Genomic DNA, 20,368 nt, shown 5'->3' on the forward strand with positions numbered 1-20,368 from the left:
GGCCCCGGCCCCCCGAGGGTCTCAGAGGGGCGGCGGCTGCCCCGCTACTACAGGGGCTTCACCAATAATTCCCCCGTGGCTTCTGAACTCCAGGGTGCTGTGCGGAGATGGAGGAGAGGTCCCGGCTTCGACCATCAGGCGAATTCTCTCGGGTTGTGTCAGCTCTCGGGTAAACGGTAGGTGGAGCCCCGTCCCTTCCCCTCAGCGAGGGAGGGAAGGCGGCCGTGGGGGTTTGCCTCTCTGCCGCTGCTGCTGAGGAGGTTTTTCCCTCATAAGATGTTTAGTGGCAGGTTTGATTGCTTGCTTGGAACAGGTAGTCAGTCTGGGTGCCGTAACCCCTTATTAGTTACTTTTAAAAAGAGGTTAAATGACTGCTCAGCTCCCTGTTGGAACGTGAAGGTGGCATTGCCTCCCTTTAAAAATAACTTGCTGTCGTGAAAGGCACTAAAGTAATAACAGCACTTCACGGTTTTCAATGCAGACTTTCACCCGAAAATTGTCTTTTAGAAATATGAGGTAATTAAATTGTCAAGCGCAGAGTGAGCGCGTGGATGTCTTCACTGAAAGCACCAACTTCTGGGATGAAACTAAAGGAAAATTTATACAGTAGTACTTCCTAAGGACTGATGATCGGAAAAGACGACCATCAAATCAAACTATTGTGTAAGCATATTATTATATATAAAGCACTATAGATGGAATAAACAGCCGTATCGGCCATACAGAATGAATGGTCCTTGTCAGAAACCGCTTCCAGCCTCAGGCGTGGAAAAATACTGTTACTTCCAACAGAGCTTCTGCCCACGCAGAACTTGCAGGATTTTACTCAATTAGATAAAGTTTAGCACAATCAAATACATTTAAGATATGAAAATAGCAAGAGCAAGCACTCAAGAAGGAGCAGAAGAGTGAGAATGTGATTAGGAAATTCTGTCCTGCAGTTTTTTTTTATTAAACAGCAATTTCAATGGTCATAAATGGCCAGCAGGCATTCAGAATTACACGTTACCTCAAAGGCATTACTCGTTTTATCAAAGAGCAGGTATTAGTTACGCCACACTCCTCAAAGTGATACTATAACAGAGGAAATGCCAGATCCGAGAGCTCCAGACCTCCTCTGGCCAGATGCTTAGCAGCTTCGCATTGAATAGGCTGTATTAGAAACAAAATGATCTATTTGGCCAAAGTCCTTTACTCAGCCAAGAAAGAAAAAGGCTGAGAGCTTCTGGCCTATTAGACCCTGTGACTTTGCATGTGCTGTTTTACTCATCTCTTTTCCCCAAACAAGAGGAAGTGTCCACCAAATATTTTGCTGGCAAGCTTTTTCTACCCAAAGGCTCATTTTTCTCCCAGCATGTCTTCCAGGGGTTGTGAAGCAGGTATCGGATAGCTTCCTTTAATCAAGCTGGTTGTGTTACACCAGAGGAAAAGCAGCGCTGTTTTGTTCTGAAGGGCTGGGCAGCACTCGTATGGACTTCTTCCGCAGGCTGAGGTTCAGCCCTGTGCACAGTTCTCTGTCAACATGGAGAGTTCTTTTTGAAGACCTGATGGCTGGTTACAAAACCTTTTCCTTGTGCCTGCGTGCATGCGCACACAAAATCTTAGGACTGTTTTCTACTGCTGCTGCTCAGCCATGATCCTATAAATATCATTGAAATTAACTTTATTTTTCTCTGTCTTTTATTGCATTCCAATTTATGCCAATCTGTGCAGGAAAACAAACCTTACAAAACTGTTGAACGGTTTCCAAATTAACAGGCTCCCTGAAAAAAAACCCTCAGTGTTTACTGGCTTGCCATCTTTATGGGCATTTTGTTCTTTACATGACCTCCTTTCCATTTAAAAATAGCTACTTTTATGCCAAGTATCTTTCAGCCTGTACACTACCTACAAAAATCTTATTACAGGTGCTAACCATTCCTCTTCCTACATTTTCTTTACTTGGAGCACAACCTTCTTTTGTATTTCGGGAGCAATTACTGTCCTTATTCTCTCTTCCACAGCGTTACCTTCAGCCATGGGTATGGAGAGTGGTGTACACCCATTCTGGTTGTAAATTCACTAAAATCAATCAATAGAGTCAACTAAATTTTGCCTGAAGAAAGCTGTGCCTATAGAAATAGCTCAGCCCAAGGGCTCTGTGCCATTCAGCACACATTTTAAGGGCATAAGTGAAATCGAAGTGATATATTATTTTTGTACCTGCCTTCTTCACTCACTTGAATTTTTTTCATATGCTGTGATACAGCCTAGGAGAATCTAAAATGATTTCATGTAAGTGATTAATTATTCTGTGTTTACAGCAGTGTAAGGAAAAGTAGACAGTAGAAAATTTTGGAAGTTTGAAAAACTTGGAAACGAGAGGTTTGTCAAAGCATAGCTGAGGCTTCATGAAAAGACGTTGGTCCAAACTGTACCCAGTATTGCTTCACTGTTGTATCAAGGATACAAAAAGCCAGAGTCCTTATTCAGAAAGATGTATTGGAACAGGAAAAAGATTGTTTTGCTAGTTAAAACTTGTTGGTCAGGAGAAGCCGTGATGGGACAGGAGGAGCCATTTCCTGCTCTCAGTGTTTATTAGAGCTTTTAATCCATTTTTGCTTGCCCTGTTTTGCTCTGGATCCGCTCTTTTTCATACACATGCATAGGTTTTTCCTATGTAGTTCCGGATTCTGCTTTCTATTCGATTCAGATAGATTTGGCTTGCTTTCCAGTGCATGGAGTACTTGGTTTTCCTTGGCTGTAACTGAGCCGCATGGTCCTATTTTCTATAAAAATTAATTTTGACAACATTCAGTTGTTTAGAGGATGGGCGTTATCAAAGATTATTTGTACATGGACTTGTGTAGGCAGGGAGAACCACCTCTGCTGTCATCCAAGTTAGCCATGCAGAAGACAGCTCTGACGTGAAAGCCAGGTAGCCCGTTTGGTCTGGTTTTGAGCCAGTAATGTCTGTCTTTTCTCAGGGAGTGTGTTGACTCAGGGGTGGCACTCAGTTATCATTACTATATAGCTTTTACGCTGGTGTTGCCTGCAGAGCGCAAGTCTGCCTTCGCCTGCTTGTATATAGGATTTTCCCCAGAACAATTCAAATTTCAACCCTTCTTGGATAAGAATGGCAACACCTTAGCCAGCAACTTAGCTTGTTCTGTAAATCCAGGGTCTTAATTGTGTCTTGTTCAAATGGATTGACTAAAATGTTTTCTCGTTTGCAGTATTAGTACTGATCATAGAATTGTAGAATGGTTTGAATTGGAAGGGACCTTAAAGATCATCTAGTTCCACCACCTCTCCCATGGGCAGGGACACCTCCCACTAGACCAGGTTGCTCCAAGCCCCGGCCAACCTGGCCTTGAACACCTCCAGGGATGGGGCAGCCACAGCTTCTCTGGGCAACCTGGGCCAGGGGCTCACCACCCTCACAGCAAAGACTTTCTTCCTGATATCTCATCTAAATCTCCCCTCTTCCAGTTTAAAACCATTCCCCCTCGTTCTATGGCTCCCCTCCCTGATCCAGAGTCCCTCCCCAGCTTTCCTGGAGCCCCTTGAGGGACTGGAAGGGGCTGGAAGGTCTCCTCGGAGCCTTCTCTTCTCCAGGCTGAACCCCCCCAGCTCTCTCAGCCTGTTCCCACAGCAGAGGGGCTCCAGCCCTTGGAGCATCTTGGTGGCCTCCTATGGACCCACTCCAACAGGTCCATGTCCTTCTTATGTTGGGGGCCCCAGAGCTGGATGAGCCACACAGCTTTGTGTCATCCTGAGGGTGCACTCGATCCCACTGTCCGTGTCGCCGATAAAGATGTTAAACAGCGCCAGTTAAGACACTGCAGTTAACTGGGATTGATCTGTAGCCTATTTGTTTTATTTACCACTTACACTTCTCTAAACCTACCATTACCACCTCTGAGGGGATCCTATGAAGACAGCATGTTTATTCGTGTTTTAGTCAATTAACTATTTGGATCTGATTTCTAGTAATGATGCGTGAGAAGAAAAAAAAATGCGACTTTATTACTAAGTGACTCTACAAGAAAAGCTTTTGCTGATTAAGATGTCTGATGAGGCAACTGTTTCTTTATAACAGATCATTTGCATAATTTTTCGATCAATAGCAGGGACCAGTCCTGCAAATTTTTCGTCAAGCAAGCTGCAGACCATTTACCCCAAAATACCACTACGGATTTTCTGCTTTACAATATTTCTATATGAATAAAAGCCTGTGATGGACGTGCTTATGGCAGCAAAAAGGTACCTGACCAATACAGTGTTAGAAAATCTGTGAAAGTGATGCCAGTAAACCTTGTAAAGAGCAGAAAAAAATCTAAACTTTGTGTTGCTTTTCAGGACTCTGAAAAGAAAATCCTATGAGTTGTAAGTTGAAGCTGTATGGTATAATAATTTTTGAAGGGCGATGAATAAATTCACTATAAACTTTTGGGATTTTCCAGGGCAGCCCTGCTTTTAAAGCTGAAAGTTGCCTTAATCTGTTGCCATAGTTTTTTTTTTAACTTTGTAACCTCTCTTCTCAAGCAGCCTGGGGGTTTGAACCTTTGACTAAACTTAAATTCATCTTGAGATTCAGACAACCAAGGGTATATAGTTATGTATTAAGTGTGACTTTAACTTTTTTTTTTCCTCATAGGCGTTTTCTTAACAACATGCAATTCCTTTAAGCTATTAATCAGAAAGCTGATGAGTTCTTTAGCTATTTTTTTTTTTTTTTTTATATTATGCATTGGCTATAGTCAAGCAATCTCTTCAGATTTTGCCTGCACTTTGGGCATGCCTTGGGTCCATCTCACAAAATATTAGGCATTTAACAGAGAGATCTACATTGGAGGCCTTACTTAGCAATGAAGAGAGACAGGCACTTCAGGAAGGCATTTCAGCTTTTTAATCGCCTGTGATTTGTTGTGACTGAATGACTAGTAGAATATGCCACATGATATAATTTCTGCTCCTTCACTGGGTGGTTTGCAAGAATATCCAGTATTGATAGTAACACATAAAAGCAGCACCTATGACTTGTTTCAAAAGTACCGTCTCTGTGTTGCCTTTATTCCTTTCTCCGTAAATCAGTGAGATTGCTGTTGTCATTGGTTTGAAATATTTGGCCCCAAATGACTATTTTTGAAAACTCAAGCTGTAAAAATGAGCATTTTGCAAAGACCAGTGTAAATTTGAAATGGATTGTGTGATCATTTGTGCTAGCGAAACATGCTTGCTTGTCTACCCACACCAAATAAGCAAGAACATAACCGAACCAAGTTCATTTAGAGTTGAGGGTTGGTCTCATAAATTACACAGTCTCTTTGCCATGAGATCTGTGCTTGTGAATGAAACTAATAATGCTTCCCTACCTTATCCTAATTTATTATTATAATGCTTCTTATAATTAAGTATGATTGTTTTAAAGTATAATATTAAATATGGTGGTATGGATGGAGAAGTAGCTATGTTTTATCAAAGATTCAAGAAAGTTTAGTTGTGTTCATTCAATTCTGGTTGTAAAACAGAATGAAGAGGAAGGGTAAGTACAAAGAATGTTTTTCTGCTTCAGGTAGAAGGCAGGCGGATTTTCTGCGATGAATTAAATAAGGGCTACCACTCAGCTTTCTGGTAACTTTGCTACATTGAGAACATCTGCCAAATTGCACTGAAAAGGTCACATTTTTTTTATCTGGGAGCAGGATATGTTTTGTAATTGATTGAAAAGAATGGCATAGGCCAAGTGGCAATGCAATAAGTCTGCCCTGAGCAAAGCCAATGAGGAAGTAAACGCAATTTGAAGAAGCTCTATCGGGAATGAGCAGTCCCAGTGAACCCACGTGTAGAGGGTTTGAAGTCTTTAAGGAATCTCTGTATCTTTATTACTCAGGAAGCGAACAGATTAAGAAGAAGGCTCCCAGCTTGAGCCAGACCCAGCAGCTGGGTTCCGTCAATGGTAAAACCACTGTGATCACTTTCAGGTCTGGGATGGAGGAGTTGACACTTTGAAGCCCATTTGGATCAGCTGCCTGGGGCATTCAAACTTTATCTCTGGCTACGGCCTGCCAAAGTAGATGTGTCCCTTTGAGGCAAGGGATATCACAGGGCCAAGGCGCAGTGTGAGACGGCCAGAGGAAGTGCACCCTCACTAAAGGGGATGGGAACAACCCGCCACAATGGTCATATTAATCTGGGCTCATGAAGCAAATCCAGAGTTTCACCATCTTCCTCTCTTACCACAACTATGGTGAGGCTTGTAATAATGACCTTTATGAACGTTTTTTTTTGGAAAAGGTAACTCAATATAGCCTTCTTCAAGCAGAAGATAACTGTCTTAGAGCTACTGTGGGGAGGTGAAAAGCATTACTGCTACAATAACACCACTGTTAAATTTTTCTTCTTATCTGAGTGATGATAGGATAGTTATAAGAGCTTTTTGTGTAGTCTTTCATTCTTCCGGGGACTCCCATCTTCTAACATAACTTCTTCCCTCATCTAGCATCAGCGATGAGCAGTTTACTGTAATGATAAATGTGTGCACAGTAAAAAATGGCATTATAAAAACTGACTGTAATCAGGGGTAAAAGTGTCTGTTGTGATGCTGAACATTTCTTCATGGTCAGTTCTTTACAAAGCAGTATTTTTCATTTTACAAGCAGAGGGATGATTTTTATAATGTCTCTCCCCTAGTGCTCTCTGGGAGCTGAATAATAAAATTTGTACTCTTTAGTACAATAAATAAAATAGGACTCTGACATAACCGTGAGGCATCAGGTTTCTGCAGAGCAGAGAATTTTGTCAGTGATGCATGAGACAAAGTAGTATCCAAGCTCCAAGCATTCTTTCCAGTTTTTATTTGGTCATAATGCCAACGGGTCAATGGACCTGTTTCTGTCATTAGCGGGAACAGATAGGAACTTCTTTTAATCCTTGGCCTGAGCGTGTTTCATAATCAAATGTTCCTTTAAAGCTGGGAAATTACATTAACATCAGAAAAAAAAAAAAAGACAAAAAGAAGAATTTATTTCTTAGGCACTGCCATATGCCATTCCAGGTGGAAATCGACAGGGTGCAGTAGGGCAAGGATTGTGGAGGGACCCTGTTGTGCTTGGCTGTTGGAAAGCATATGGTGCAATAATGTTCCAGCTCTGACTGTGAATTTTCCTTCTCTTGTATTCTCCGGCAAATATGTTTGTTCTAATATATATTCAACTGTTCTGTTTGTGCCTAGGAATAGAGTGCTCCTCCATCTTCAAAACTACCTATTAGATCAAGTCCCACTTCAGAGAGAACCCCAGAAGAAACAGAGAAGAGGTATGAGAAATTTCCTCACTAATTGTCCGAACCACCTTTAAAATGTGGAAGAGGTTACAGAGGCTTGGATTTCAATGGCCTTAATGGAGACTTTAGGATGCTGAAATTCCAGGAGAAGGGATCTCTTCCCATCTTAAGCAGTAGCTGCTCCAAAGAAAAACAGTGCTGGTCCTCAGCCAGTTTTTGTGCCCCTACAGTAACGCTAAGCTGCAGTTGGCTTGGTCTCAAGACTTCCTTCCTAGCCTTGGAGGTGACTGCGTGGGAAGTATTGCATTTCAGAATTTATTATTTATTGTTTAAGTTTCTCAGTGCACTCTTCAGGGCATGAAGCTGCAGCAGCGTTAACCAAACCTGAGTTCCTATCATCCTGCTCTCCTGTGCTTGACCAGGCACGTCCAGGACTACACAGAGAGCTTCACATCTCCAGGGCCTTCATTTGTGTGGAATCCAGTGAAATGCCTCAGATACATGTGTAATCAGAGACTATAGCAAAAAGTAGTAGTAGCTATATTTGTCTCAGTGTCATCTTTCAGTATCAAGTCAGCATACGATATGGTTTCTGAGTGAGGCTGTTGCTTGCGGCTTCTGAGGAAAAAGGCATAAATCTCAGGCACTTGGCAGTTTTGAAATGAGAAGCCCGTGCAGGGAAGTTTGTCTGTAATCATAAGCAGTTTAATGGCTGGTTTCTATTCTGAAGCTGGAAGGGTTTTTATGTCTCCTAAAACACATCATTATTACCTCTAATGTAACTGTGGGTATCTGCATTGTCCAATCCTTTTTAAAAATCCCATTAGGCTTTTGACCTCTCTGGTTTCTGTCTGCTCAAAATCCCTTAGAGCAAAACTAACCCCTTACAAAGTTCCCTGCACTTGTACCACTGAGGGTACTTTTACAGCACAGGCTTTCTGCACTGTGGCGTCCAAACGGTTAGCAACTTGGAGCCGTGTTAGCCAGCGTGGCTGAAAGGAAGTTGTGGACACGTATTTGGGCAAGGCTGTCATCTGCCAGCTTTGCGGTGTGGTTGTAGTACAGCTATAAGTTACAGGGCTGAAATACTGAGTTGCTCGCTATGTTCCTAACAGTTGCTGTTCCCCTTTCTCTCCTCTTCCTTTCCCTTTCTTCCCTTGCTTTGCCTTAGCTCCTTCTTGCCCCCAGAAGTTGAAAATGCGAAGTAATGCGAACTAACTCGAACTCATGTGCACTAGATGCAAAACAAATATTGCAGATTCTGGTACAAAGTGGAGTCTGATGTGCGCTTCCAGGCAGCAAATGGTGTGACTTGGCAGTGGCACGCAGAGCATTCATCAGATTGTTTCTCTGCCCTGCTGCAGTGCTGTTGTTGACACCGGTATATATTGGTTGAAAGAACTGGACATCATCATCATCATCGTTGCTGTGTCCTAGACAAAATACTTTCTCGTACTTCAGAAATGTTGAGCAGAGCAGAGTTGGAAACATTTATGGGAACGTCACTTGTGACATTAATAGCAAAATGGCAGCAGCATCTTGCTTTCCCGGCAAGTGCATGCTCTATTACTACTTTCCATCTGCTGAGTTTTTAATTTTATTGTGATTTATAGTTTAATGTTTTTCTCTTTGATTAGAATACTGCTCCACAACCAAAGGAAAAGCAGGTAGCAAGGTTTTCAAATGGTAACAGTGGACACTCCTATATTGATAACAATATCCCTTGGAAGCAGCAGGACTTCATCTTTTCCCTGCTCTTAAGCAGCAGATCTCTTCAGTAGCCTGTGCATGCACCTTTACAGCATTTTTAACCTTGATGTCTTTTAATCTACTTTGATTTTTTTGAGGGATATCTGTCTGTGAATAATCACTCTTGAGATACTTAAGCTGAACTTGCAATTTCTCCTCGATCTCAGGATCTGATAAAAGAGTGTTCTCCCTTTCCTTTTTACTGCCTTTTCTGTGGGAGGACACAAAATTCTGAAAAATTCAGAAATGTCACCTTAAGGAGTTTGTAATCCTTTTTGCCCAACTCCTGCTGGCCTCCTGTTATATGGTGGTGATGGTGGTGGTAAATAAAGGATGAAGTCGTATTTCTGTAAGTGTAAATGCAGTAAGGAGTAAAAGCACAGGAAGAAACATGTATAGCAAACCTTCACAATTCGGATAAAAAACCAACGCTTTCATGAGAAGTTTTGAGAAATGGTCCCATAAACTGTAGGGCTCTGAGGTGAGTTTATGGTGGAGCCAAGGGTGCTGCGAGCTCCTTATGACCACTGATTCTTCTCCATACTTGGGTGGCAGAGAAACATTTTATCCCTCCTATTCCCTTTTCTCCCAGGGAATCCTGCAAATGTATCTGGTTTGGGAGTTCTAGTCTACCAGTGGGAAATCTGGAGCATGACACGGCCACGAATTTCACTGTGTTAAAGTCCAGATTTAGTGGTGGTGTGTTTTAAACGGAATGCGTTGCCCAGAGCTTGGGGAAAGCACTTTCTAAGTGGAAATGTGAAGTAAACTAAGTTATGACAGAATTACAGAGATGGGAAATTGTAGCAGAAATAGAGAAGTCCTGCAGTGTAACGTCTTGCACATTACCTCATCTGCGTGAGTGTATCCAACCAAGCTTGCACATTTATCCAGCTTTAAAACTTCAGACCTGATTTGAGGTGTAAAACGTGACGGAGAGTTGATAAGGCAGGGACGTTGCTCCAGATGTCATCAGCAATCTGTTGTTATTGTTCAGTCTTACTGGAGATCTACCTGGAGGCTTTTAGCGGGAGCAGAAAGCTGCTTTGTGCTGCGTGTTAAACAAACAGCAGCAGGCAGTCCTGTCCTCAATTAGCTATTGATCTAATAGCCCATATTCTGCAAATTTTAACCTATTTTTTGTCACTGCTGTACTTGCGTGAGTGGCCTCAAACAGGTCAGTATTTGAGTCGAGTTACTCATGAGACAGTTTGCAGGATTAATTTGTAGATTCGGCATTTAACTCAAAATTACACAGGAAAGAAGTGTTCTGCCCTTTTTTTTTTTTTTTTTTGCTTTTCAGGAGTCATACCTATAAAAAGTTGCATTGATTTAGAATTGTGTTCATATTTTAAGAGAAATAAACCTCTTCAAAGGCAGTCTAAACGCTTCTTTTAGATACAAACCCAAAGCTTGATAGTAGAAACACTCCTTAGAGAAGTTTTATTGACTCCAGGGGATTTCAGTGCCACTGGAGCAACTGAAAAAGCTGTTTCCAGCAAAGGCAAGGATTTATCTCAAGAAAGAGGCTTCCCCCGACACAAACAGCTGCTTTTTGTCACGTAAGAGAGAAAAGCTGCAAAAGAAACAGGATGTAAAGGACGGAGGGAATAAATCTGCTGCTTCCCTGCAAATATCCCTTACAAAGTCTTGAGCATAGGAGGGCTTTCCAGCTCGTGATGCAAGAGCTGAGGCAGGGGGTGGGTTTGGTGGGCTGGGCTGAAATTTGTCATCAGGAGGAAATTGAAACCCAGCATTGGTGGAAGCTGTCTGTGATGCAGAGGTGAAGGCTGGACCTGGCTCAACGCTTAGGGGAGGCGAAAGAGGGGGACAGCCCGCGATTCAAAGAGCGAAAGAAGCAGGAGTCCACGAGTGGCAGTGGAGGAGAAACGGAGAGCAAGGGGCAATCTGGCATAATAGGAGGGCAGCCACAGCACGTGTAGAAGGTAAATAAGTAATCACAGTAAAATAAGGGGCAATTTGATTGGAAAACGTCTGGTTGCTGCTGTGCTCCTGATCTGGCTGGATTTCTTGTAGCTGGTATGTGCTGTTCTCCCTACAGCACGTTTCCGATACATTTGTGCAAACCTTTACAGGAAATCTAGCTCCTTAGTGGTTTGCATTAACCCAAAAGCTTTTTAAAAAATTGTGAATCAGCTTCGAACACAACAGAACTTGTTTTCAAATGGTAATTTATTTTCTTTTTTTAAAGTAAAATACATTTGTATCGAAGAAAATGAGAGTTCAGAGACAGGCATGGAACATCTGTAAGAGGCATGCATGTTATGGGAGGGGGGACTGCAAGCAATACATCACTTGCAATTAGCTGCTGAACTTCATGTGTGCTTTAGATTGTTTCCCTTAGATGTGTTAGCAAGCTGTTAACACCTGCACTGAACATAATTGCCAAAAAAAAAATCTTGGAGTATTTAACTAACTCTCATAATAGTTTCATATGTTAAGAGAATGGCGTGGAATGATAGAAGTAGGAAAAAAAGAGGGATCGTAATGGAAACTGACTGTGTGGTGAAGTGTAAACAAATCAGAAGTCAAATTAAATCTGACTCAGATATGATTTGCCTCAACTTGACTTCTCTGGGGTTGCAGCGTGTTTTTTCTTGTGCTACCTAAATAGTATTTGAGCACTGTGCAGATGCTGCCAAGTTAACGAAACGAATATTATTTTGAGCACACAGATGAGCTTCAGGGATGAGAGATCAGGGCATTTGCTGAGGCTGCAGGTCCTACGGGACCCCATTAAACTAAGTAACAGAGCAAATCATCCAGCGTGTGGATGGAAATGGGTGAAGAAAGGAACCTGTATCTTAGCATCTGACCCTACAAATGTGACCGTGGCTCCGCCCTTGAAGAAAGAGATTTAAGATCTTATTTCCTGTTTCCAAGTAAATCTCTTATCTAGGATCTAGTATCCACTATCCACCAATATGTTGACAGATTGCAATAATGAATCTTTCCATCACATCCAGGGGAGGCTGCTAGCAGCATGGCACCTCTCTGACATTACACGCTCTAATTACATGCAAGGTTTTTAAGAGTGCTGAAACATCACAGAAAAGAGAAAAAGATAAAAACCAAGAATTCAAAAAATGCTGGACCAGGACTTCCAGGATAAATTCCAATAGAGAAAATGCAGCTTGTTTCATTTTGAGCTTGTTTCATGGGCGAGGAAAAAAAAAAAAATACTTGGCTTCTGCATTCCTGCAGGAATAGCCACAAACACAGGTTACAGTAGCTGCAATTCATTGCATTACAGAGGGATGATGCATCGCCCATGTCCGATTGCAGCTTTGCCTTGAAGACCTAAATGACTCCCCAGCCGCCCGTTCGGCCCTGTGCTCAGCACTGCTTTGCACCCTGCCTCTGGGCGTAACTCAAAAGTTCTTGAAAGACTTTTTCACCGATATAGCAGAATGAGGTATTTGATGGAGTAATTAGGTGTAGCATTTTAAATTAACAGTAGCCAAACAACTTGATTTTTTGCTCAAAAATTATCCAAATTTTGTAATGCACAGGGCCAAAATAAGCTTGGTTTAGGATGAATGTACAGAAGCACCTAAACTTGTTTCTAGAACAATTCTAAGCTTTCTGAAGCATGTGAATATGTGAATGCATCATGTTTTTGAAAGATTGCAACCATTTTTGACTAAGATATTTAAAGACTACAGGTTTCTTTGACCACCAGCGTTGGTTTCCTCCAGATCTAAATCTCTGCTTTTGCAGAGTGATTTTATTCTTGGCTGTTATTCTATTTACTGTAATATTAACTTATTTTTAGAAGTTCACTTCATATTTCAGGCAGAAGTGTGTATTTCTAAAGTACTGAAAACGAGCAGTGTTTTCCTGTCGGGGAAAGAGAGAAAATGGGAGAGAAAATAGGGAGAAAATATTTTCTCCCTATAAATGGGAGAAAATTTATATAGCATTTTCTCTCAAAGGATATTGAAACACTTTGAAAATAGTAAGTTGCCCAAGATCCAGGGAGTTTTCTTTAAAAAGTTGTGTGATATTTGCCAGTCAATCACCGAATGTGACGGAGGAAATGCAGCCAGGAATCTCTGAACTCCGGGATTTACATAGGAAAGGAAACCTGGAAGAATGGAAAATGATCTGTCTCATTAAATAGTTCAGCCGTTCATTCTCTGACCCATAGGCATGGTATACTCTGGGTGATATCTGGGGGGCCACGCATGAAGGAAGGGACAACCTTAAATTGTTGTAAAGTTGACAGATAACCTTTAGAGCTCAAGTTTAACTGTCTAGAGCTTTGGCAATTGGATCAGTACAGCTTTGGTACCATAGACAGTATTGGTATAGGATTTAATTAGAATAACCCCTTTTTATTGAATTCTGGGAGTGTCAGCTTGCTAATTTTACCTCTAGCTCCTTTTCAGACCAGCGTTTACTTGGAAAGTATTTTTTTAAATTGGGATACGGGAGGCTTATTAGGTCACTGAGAGTGACAGAGTAGAGATGTAATCAACAGTTCATCACTGGGAAAGAGGGTGCCAGAGGAGGTGTTGCAGGTCAGGTGAATTGATCTAACGGGACTCAGGGTCACAGACCAAGAAAATGACTTTTTATTGCATTTGCTCATCATCATCAGTTATAACCCTTAGCATTCATTTATCAGCTTTCCAATGATTCCCCAAAGAATTAGGATGTATTTGCTTTACAAAACTCTCAAGGGCATGATTCTTACTATTTCAGCATTAAGATGTGAAAAGGATTGTTGTAAAATACTTAAATGTATTGCTTATAACTGTCATTACAGTCTCCGTTAGGAAAACCAGCTGTAATTGGTACAAGAGAAATAGCTTACTAAAAAATCCCACTGGGTCTCACCAGCAAGGATGTAGACCCACCAAGGAACTTTTAGGTCTCTTTTTCAAGAAGAGAAAGAGAAGTACAACCTCTGAAGTGAAATCTCACCCTACTGTCTTTGCCCTTGAATGCTAAGTTAGAAGAGCATCTTTCTGTGTGACAAATTTAAACACTGACAGTATTTCTGCATTCTTAGCTACTTGTGTAGTTTTAGCAAAACGCCTCTTTTTGGACCAATAACACTGGGCAAATCAGCAGTTCCAATTTGAACTCAGTTATATCCATCCTCACTCAAGATCTGACAAAGAAATATCTGTTGGCCTGTTTTTACTGGCAACGTGAGAACTATGTGCTCAGTTACCAGTTCTGTTTTGCTGCTGCTTCTGTCAATATCCCATATGTGATTTTACGTGTAAAAATGGTGCGTGATCATCTTTGTTGGAGGCACTCTATATTCCATGTGATCCTGGCAAGCATTTAGTGCGTTGTGGTTCCCGAACTATTGTTATCTCCTCTTTTAAAGGAATTTCTTGTTTTTCAATCCCATTTATTTTAGAGTTAATTTTAAAATTGTATTACTGTTAATATGTCAATTCTGATGTACTATTCAGTATCCTAGTAAGGGGCTCGTATCTATCAATATTCTTTTTCCTTGCTTGAGTAATGAAGCGCAACATTCGGTTCTGAAAAGAAAAGCAGCTATTAGTAGATGAAAAGCAATTTTAGTAGATGTCTATGTTTGTATTTATTGATGTAAAGATAAGCGTGTATATATTAAGATCCTGCAGTCCAATGGATATCTAATTTTTGGAAACAAGACTACAACCAGTGGAATATTCTTAGCATTGGTATCTTCCTAGACCTCCAGCTGAAATTTATACACTTTCCAGTTAGACACCTAATAATAAAAATATCAGTTTCAAAGAGCAGATTCAAAATATTGTGCAGATCTATTCCCTCCACCCCTCAATAGATATATTTTGCAAGGAGTTTGTATTCTTTATGAAGAAAAATATTGCTAGGTTATGCATTGGAGTAATCCACAGCTATCAGTGCCATTAAAATCACATGAAAACCAGGAATATTGTTTCTTGCAAAACATTTTGAGCTCAGGAAAGGTGGCATGGCTCCTACTGCTTTTCATCTAAGCTTTTGACGTCTCTTAAGGCTTAGAACAGAATGAGAGGTGTTATTAGTTAGGTAAAGGAATCCCACCTGCAGTGCTTTTCATTATGTGAAAAAAAAAAATAATAGTTTCAGTTAGGGGTGAAAGTGAATTGCTTGTGGTCCTAGGCCTCTGAACTCATTAGATTTTCTGAGTCATTTAGCAAACTATTTCTCATATGATTTTTTTCACTGTTGATTAATTTTTGGCAGGCTTATATAGATAGATAGAGAGGAAAGAAAATCTGCTGTGAGACAAATCACTAAAGTTTTGTAGCATTTCAAAGCAAATTTATTAAGTGGACTTCTGGGAGCATTCATTCAAACATTACAAGAGGCTGCTGGGAGAGACTGTGGAACCTCCATCCTTGGAGATACTCAAAACTTCACTGGAGAAGGCCCTGAGCAACCTCTCACAATTTCAGAGTAGGCCTTGCTCTGAGTGGCGGGTTGGACTAGACACCTCCAAAAGTTCCTTCTATCATAAATTAATCTGTGATTGTATGAGTTTTGGACTCTATGAATGAGTTTAAATCCCAGTTCAGCCAAGGAATCTCATAATTTGAGCTGAGTAGATGTGTCACCTTGACCTTAGTTCCCATTACGTATTCAGACAATATGTGAGCAGTATTGATGCGCCCAGTCTGTCCTTCTGTGTTCACCATTCGTTCCATAAAGCTTCTCCAACTTGCTACCCCTCCTTTCTTCCAGGAGTTTTTAAGCAACGATGAAATTTTAAATGATGACATTTAAATTAAATGATGACCTTTAGATGAAAGCATCCTGTTTTCTTGGTTTCTTTCCGTACCAGTAACAACTAGAGTGCTTTTTAAAGACGAAAGAAATATTCTCTCCTATGAAGACAGGCTGAGAGAATTGGTGGGGCTCAGCCTGGAGAAGAGAAGGCTCCGGGGAGACCTTCCAGTCCCTCAAGGGGCTCCAGGAAAGCTGGGGAGGGACTCTGGATCAGGGAGGGGAGCCATAGGATGAGGGGGAACAGTTTTAAACTGGAAGAGGGGAGATTGAGATGAGATATTGGGAAGAAATTCTTGGCTGTGAGGGCGGTGAGCCCCTGGCCCAGGTTGCCCAGAGAAGCTGTGGCTGCCCCATCCCTGGAGGGGTTCAAGGCCAGGTTGGACGGGGCTTGGAGCAACCTGGTCTGGTGGGAGGTGTCCCTGCCCAGGGCAGGGGGTTTGGAACTGGATGATCTTTAAGGTCCCTTCCAACCCAAACCATTCTATGATCTATAATTCTATGAAAACAGAGATATAAGAAGGAAAGAAGGTGATTTGGATGGGTGAAAGTGTCATCTGTACATTGGGTTCGATCCGTGTTAAGTGTTGTAGTCTTGGCTCTGCCACTTCCACATTACAGGGTCTTGAGCAAGTCATGATATCTCTGGATGCCTTAACATGCCCATGGCTTGGGGGCGAAGCTTTCAACAGATAAATCCGTGCTGTGGGCATCGAGCCAGCTGGGAGATCAGGGGAACGGGATTTCATTTACCAGCAGACTGAGCTTAGCCCAGCCACCAGGCTAAAAAGACAGAGAACGGCTGAGCTGAACCCTGGCCCATAGCGATGGAGGAGGCTGCAATGTATTTCCTATCACCATGTATCTATATCTCTACTCTTTTACATCGTTGTGTAGATTCATGGCGCCTCATTTTGGTATTAAGCAGGAATCAAAGTAGCTACAGAAGTGTCAAAAAGAACTGAATGAGGCCTTATCCACCTCTCAAGAATGTAATAGGCGTTTCTGCGTTGTCTTTGGTAATATTGGAATCAAACTGGGATTAATCTCACTTAGTTTTAGTTGTAAAGAAGCGAGCTCTCTAGTCTAAGCTAGTCATTTAAGCACTTTCTGTAGCCAGTGGGGGGAGAGAAGCACACCCAATGACTGATTTGTCTGCCTGTCTACCTTAAAGAGCAATGAAACATTTCTGGAGATGCCTGTTTTCATCTGCCGGCTATAGCTGGAGTCAAGTGAACAGCTCTTCTAGAGATCTATCACCGAGAGAGCTAACGTTCGACCAAATGAGTTCTGCGTTTTACACACCACACATATGTTCTGAGCAGGCCCATAGCAAGAGCCAGCACATGTTTCCTCCAGAAGGGAAGCTGAATTTAATTTTTTTAAAATTTCTGTTCAGAAAAAGCACAATACGTGTCCTTAATTAGATGTAGATGTAATTAATTCTATGAAGACTGAGCATCAATCAAACTTCTTATTTGACACTTCTAATAAATATGCTTTTTTTTTTTCCCCCTCTTTCTGTGTATTTAAATTTAGTTTCTATTATTTGCATTAAACAGAGTGAAGTCCCACAGGTAAAGCAGTCCTGTGCTTGAACTCTGGAAGTTGAGCATGTAAAAAGAGGACATTTGGATCATGAACTTTAGGAGCTGGGTACATTTTTATGCATTTTTTTTCCTCAGAAGCGAGTCTGATAGTCTGGTATATTATTTACAGTTAAGATATTTGAATGAATGGACATTGCGTTACTATTTTGTGTTAGGAATTATCCATGTAAAGAAAAAATAGGGCTTGTAGTTCTTCTTAATCTACATGTGGGACATTCCTTGGTTCCCAGGGAAACCATTAAGGTAGGATTTGAAGAGTACCAATGAGAAAATGTCATAAAGCAGAGTTGGAGGCAGAATCTCTTATAAAAGCCTCTGAGAGAGAGTGAGTAACCCTAAACATTAACTAGATTTGAGGTGGAGGTTCCCATTAGTGAATCGGGACCTAAGAATTGCTCCTAAGAGCATGCAGAGTATTGAATGATACAAAGCAAAGTAATTTTAGAGATGTGATGTGGAGTTTTCAGCCTACATAATACTTTAATCCTCAGACCTACTGTTCTAAAACCATCAGCTGTGGTTAATCAGGAATGCTTACAGCAGGGATTGAAATGTTCAATTGGAGTTCACTCCTCTTTTCCAATCAAATTTTTCTCTCCCAACTACAATGCTGACCTACGTACTTGTAAAGGTAGGATTCGGTACATTGTTTGGATCCTCCTTTGACTGCAAGACATATGAAAAATTGTATTTGATTTAAATGGTGAGACTCGCTTGCTATATTAAGCTGGTTAGTTTTCCCTCTGGACATTCACTAGTCTGTAATAACCCCCCCCTCCCCCCGATTTTTCAGTGTTTTAAAATGTATTTTCAATGTGTTTTTGCCCAGAGATCTGGGCAGAGCTGAGTCGTTGTTCCTAACCTGTACTGGAGCCGTTCCATAGGATGGGGGATTCTTCCGTCTGGCTGGTTCATGCTGCTTAGCTGCTGCCTCTGACTTCCAGGTACTTTCCTAACTTCTTACACCTACTCCCTCAGAGTTTTTCTCATGCAAGGCAGGAGTGATCATACTGGGCTTCTAGCTTAATCCCTCCTGAGGACAAACAGGAAGGCAGGTGGTGGTACACATGCCAAGTGACACGATTTCATCATCGCTGTCTTTAGCTGCAGGGAATCTACATCTCTTTGCTAACTAACCCATGTGGTGATGCTCATCAGCCTTTCGGAGTCAGATTAACTCTTTCCTTGAGGCTGAAAGGAACTGCCCGAGTGTCAAGAGAGGCAGAGTCCTTGCCTCAATAGCTTGGCTCTGGTTTTGCTCTTTTTGCACATGGTAGTTGACTCTTTGGACTCTGAGAAAGAGCTGTTACCCTCTGATATCAGGCCAACACTTGAGCAACACTCAATGTCGGTGTCTTCTATGTTGCTGTGTGAGTTCTTTTCAAATCAGGCAATGAATGATGTGTCTGTTATCTTTGCTGGGATTATTACAAATTGTAACGTAAGGGTTGTTACAAATCGCAATAACCCTCCATAGCCAGCGCTGGCCATCACGTAACCACACTAAAAGCCATCATCCAAAGGCTGGACTGAAAGACTTTTAAGCTTGATACCAGCTCCTAGTGTTGAAAGTTTGCCCAGCTGGAGCTGACAGGTCTGGTCCTCTCTATGCATGGATGACGTGAAGGACGCTGCTGGCTGCCCTTTCTCCTGTGCTGGTACATCCGTCTCTAATTCATATGGAAAATCTCTGCTGCACACTGGCACGTTGTGAGCTGCCCGGTGGATGGCCTGCACTTCTCCATGTGCAGTGATGCCAGGTGGACGCGCAGGAGCTGCAGTGCAGTAGAGCTTTGCAGTGGGTGGGATTCATAATCAGAGGGTTGTTCTAAAGGTTTTTAGTTATGGAAGCGCCACAGATGAATTCTTCATCTGCTTTCACTAGGTGGTATTTCATTTATCATCAGAGCGCCTTGCATTTCAAGAGTTTATTCCTTTTCAGTTCATGGCTGTAGACTTAAAACATACAATTCACATCTCATTAGTTTATTGGCATTTTGAGGACTTATTCTCTGAAACCCATGGTTATTATTTTGCCTGAATCTCTTGCTGTAAAATAAAGAAGAGTTTGTGTCCTTCAGAGTGACCTTAAATGGCAGTAGCACAAAGAAAGCAATCACATGCCATTAGCAGCCTTCTGCTGGATTAATGGCCAGCAAAATCTGGTGAAGATGCCTGGAGCTTTCTAGCGTCACTTTTGTGATTTAGTACATAATTGCCCACGAGCAGCTACACAACATCCAGCAAAGCCTAGCCCTGCCACAACATCACGCTGTCAGGCCTGTGCACCCGCACGTCCCTCCCCACCAGCTTTCCAGCTAAGGCAAATTGAGGTCAAGCGCCTCTCCCAAGGTTGCAGAGCGAGGCAGTAGCTCTCCGGCAGCTAAAATCCCCCATCTCTACATGGCTCTTAGGTTTTTTTTTTTGTCCTGGCCACTTGTGTGACATGCCTTTATCCTTCTGCCTACTTGAACAGAGTGGTTTTATTGGAAAATCAGCCTGTGCTGTGTAAAAATAGAGAGAGACGTGATACGATGTTGTCCAAAGATTTCAGCAGGGCTTTCTTGAAAATGCCACATACCACTTATTCAGGCCATCATTTCGCAAACACTTTCCGCTGACAACAGCCAGCACAGCTGCCAAAAGAGTCCGTTCTTCTCACCCCTTCATCTCCGGCTTCCCTGCACGTGCCTCCTGTGTAGCATCCCCTCTCCTCTTTCCTGGGAGTGTTTCTGTGCTTGTACAGTGAATCCGGACTGGGAGGCTGATCCATGTGAAAACTTAGCCTTTTAAATTTGTTTTCTGCTGGGTTTATTCTAAATTCTAAACTGAATTACCTCTCTGATAGTCGTGATGCATCTGTGCAAAGATTAATGCTGTACGAGGGAAGGAGCAGTGCAACAGCAAAGATGAGTAGCTGAGAGCAGGACAGGTTTGCTTTTTCTGTTGGGAAGACCAGCTTAGGCCAGGTTGTAGTACTTGCA

At 41.9% G+C, this 20,368-nt stretch overlaps 1 protein-coding gene across 1 annotated transcript in view; it reads left to right on the forward strand.

The window, feature by feature from the left end:
* Positions 1–10,787: 10,787 nt before the first annotated feature.
* ST8SIA5 (ST8 alpha-N-acetyl-neuraminide alpha-2,8-sialyltransferase 5) overlaps positions 10,788–20,368 on the forward strand; it is a 75,957-nt gene continuing 66,376 nt past the window's right edge. The window contains exon 1 of the mRNA XM_074570674.1: positions 10,788–10,961. The gene's annotated coding sequence lies outside the window, so the exon portion shown is untranslated. The remainder of the gene's footprint in view (positions 10,962–20,368) is intronic.

Source organism: Larus michahellis, chromosome Z (genome assembly GCF_964199755.1).
Source record: "Larus michahellis chromosome Z, bLarMic1.1, whole genome shotgun sequence".
Lineage (NCBI taxonomy): Eukaryota > Metazoa > Chordata > Aves > Charadriiformes > Laridae > Larus > Larus michahellis.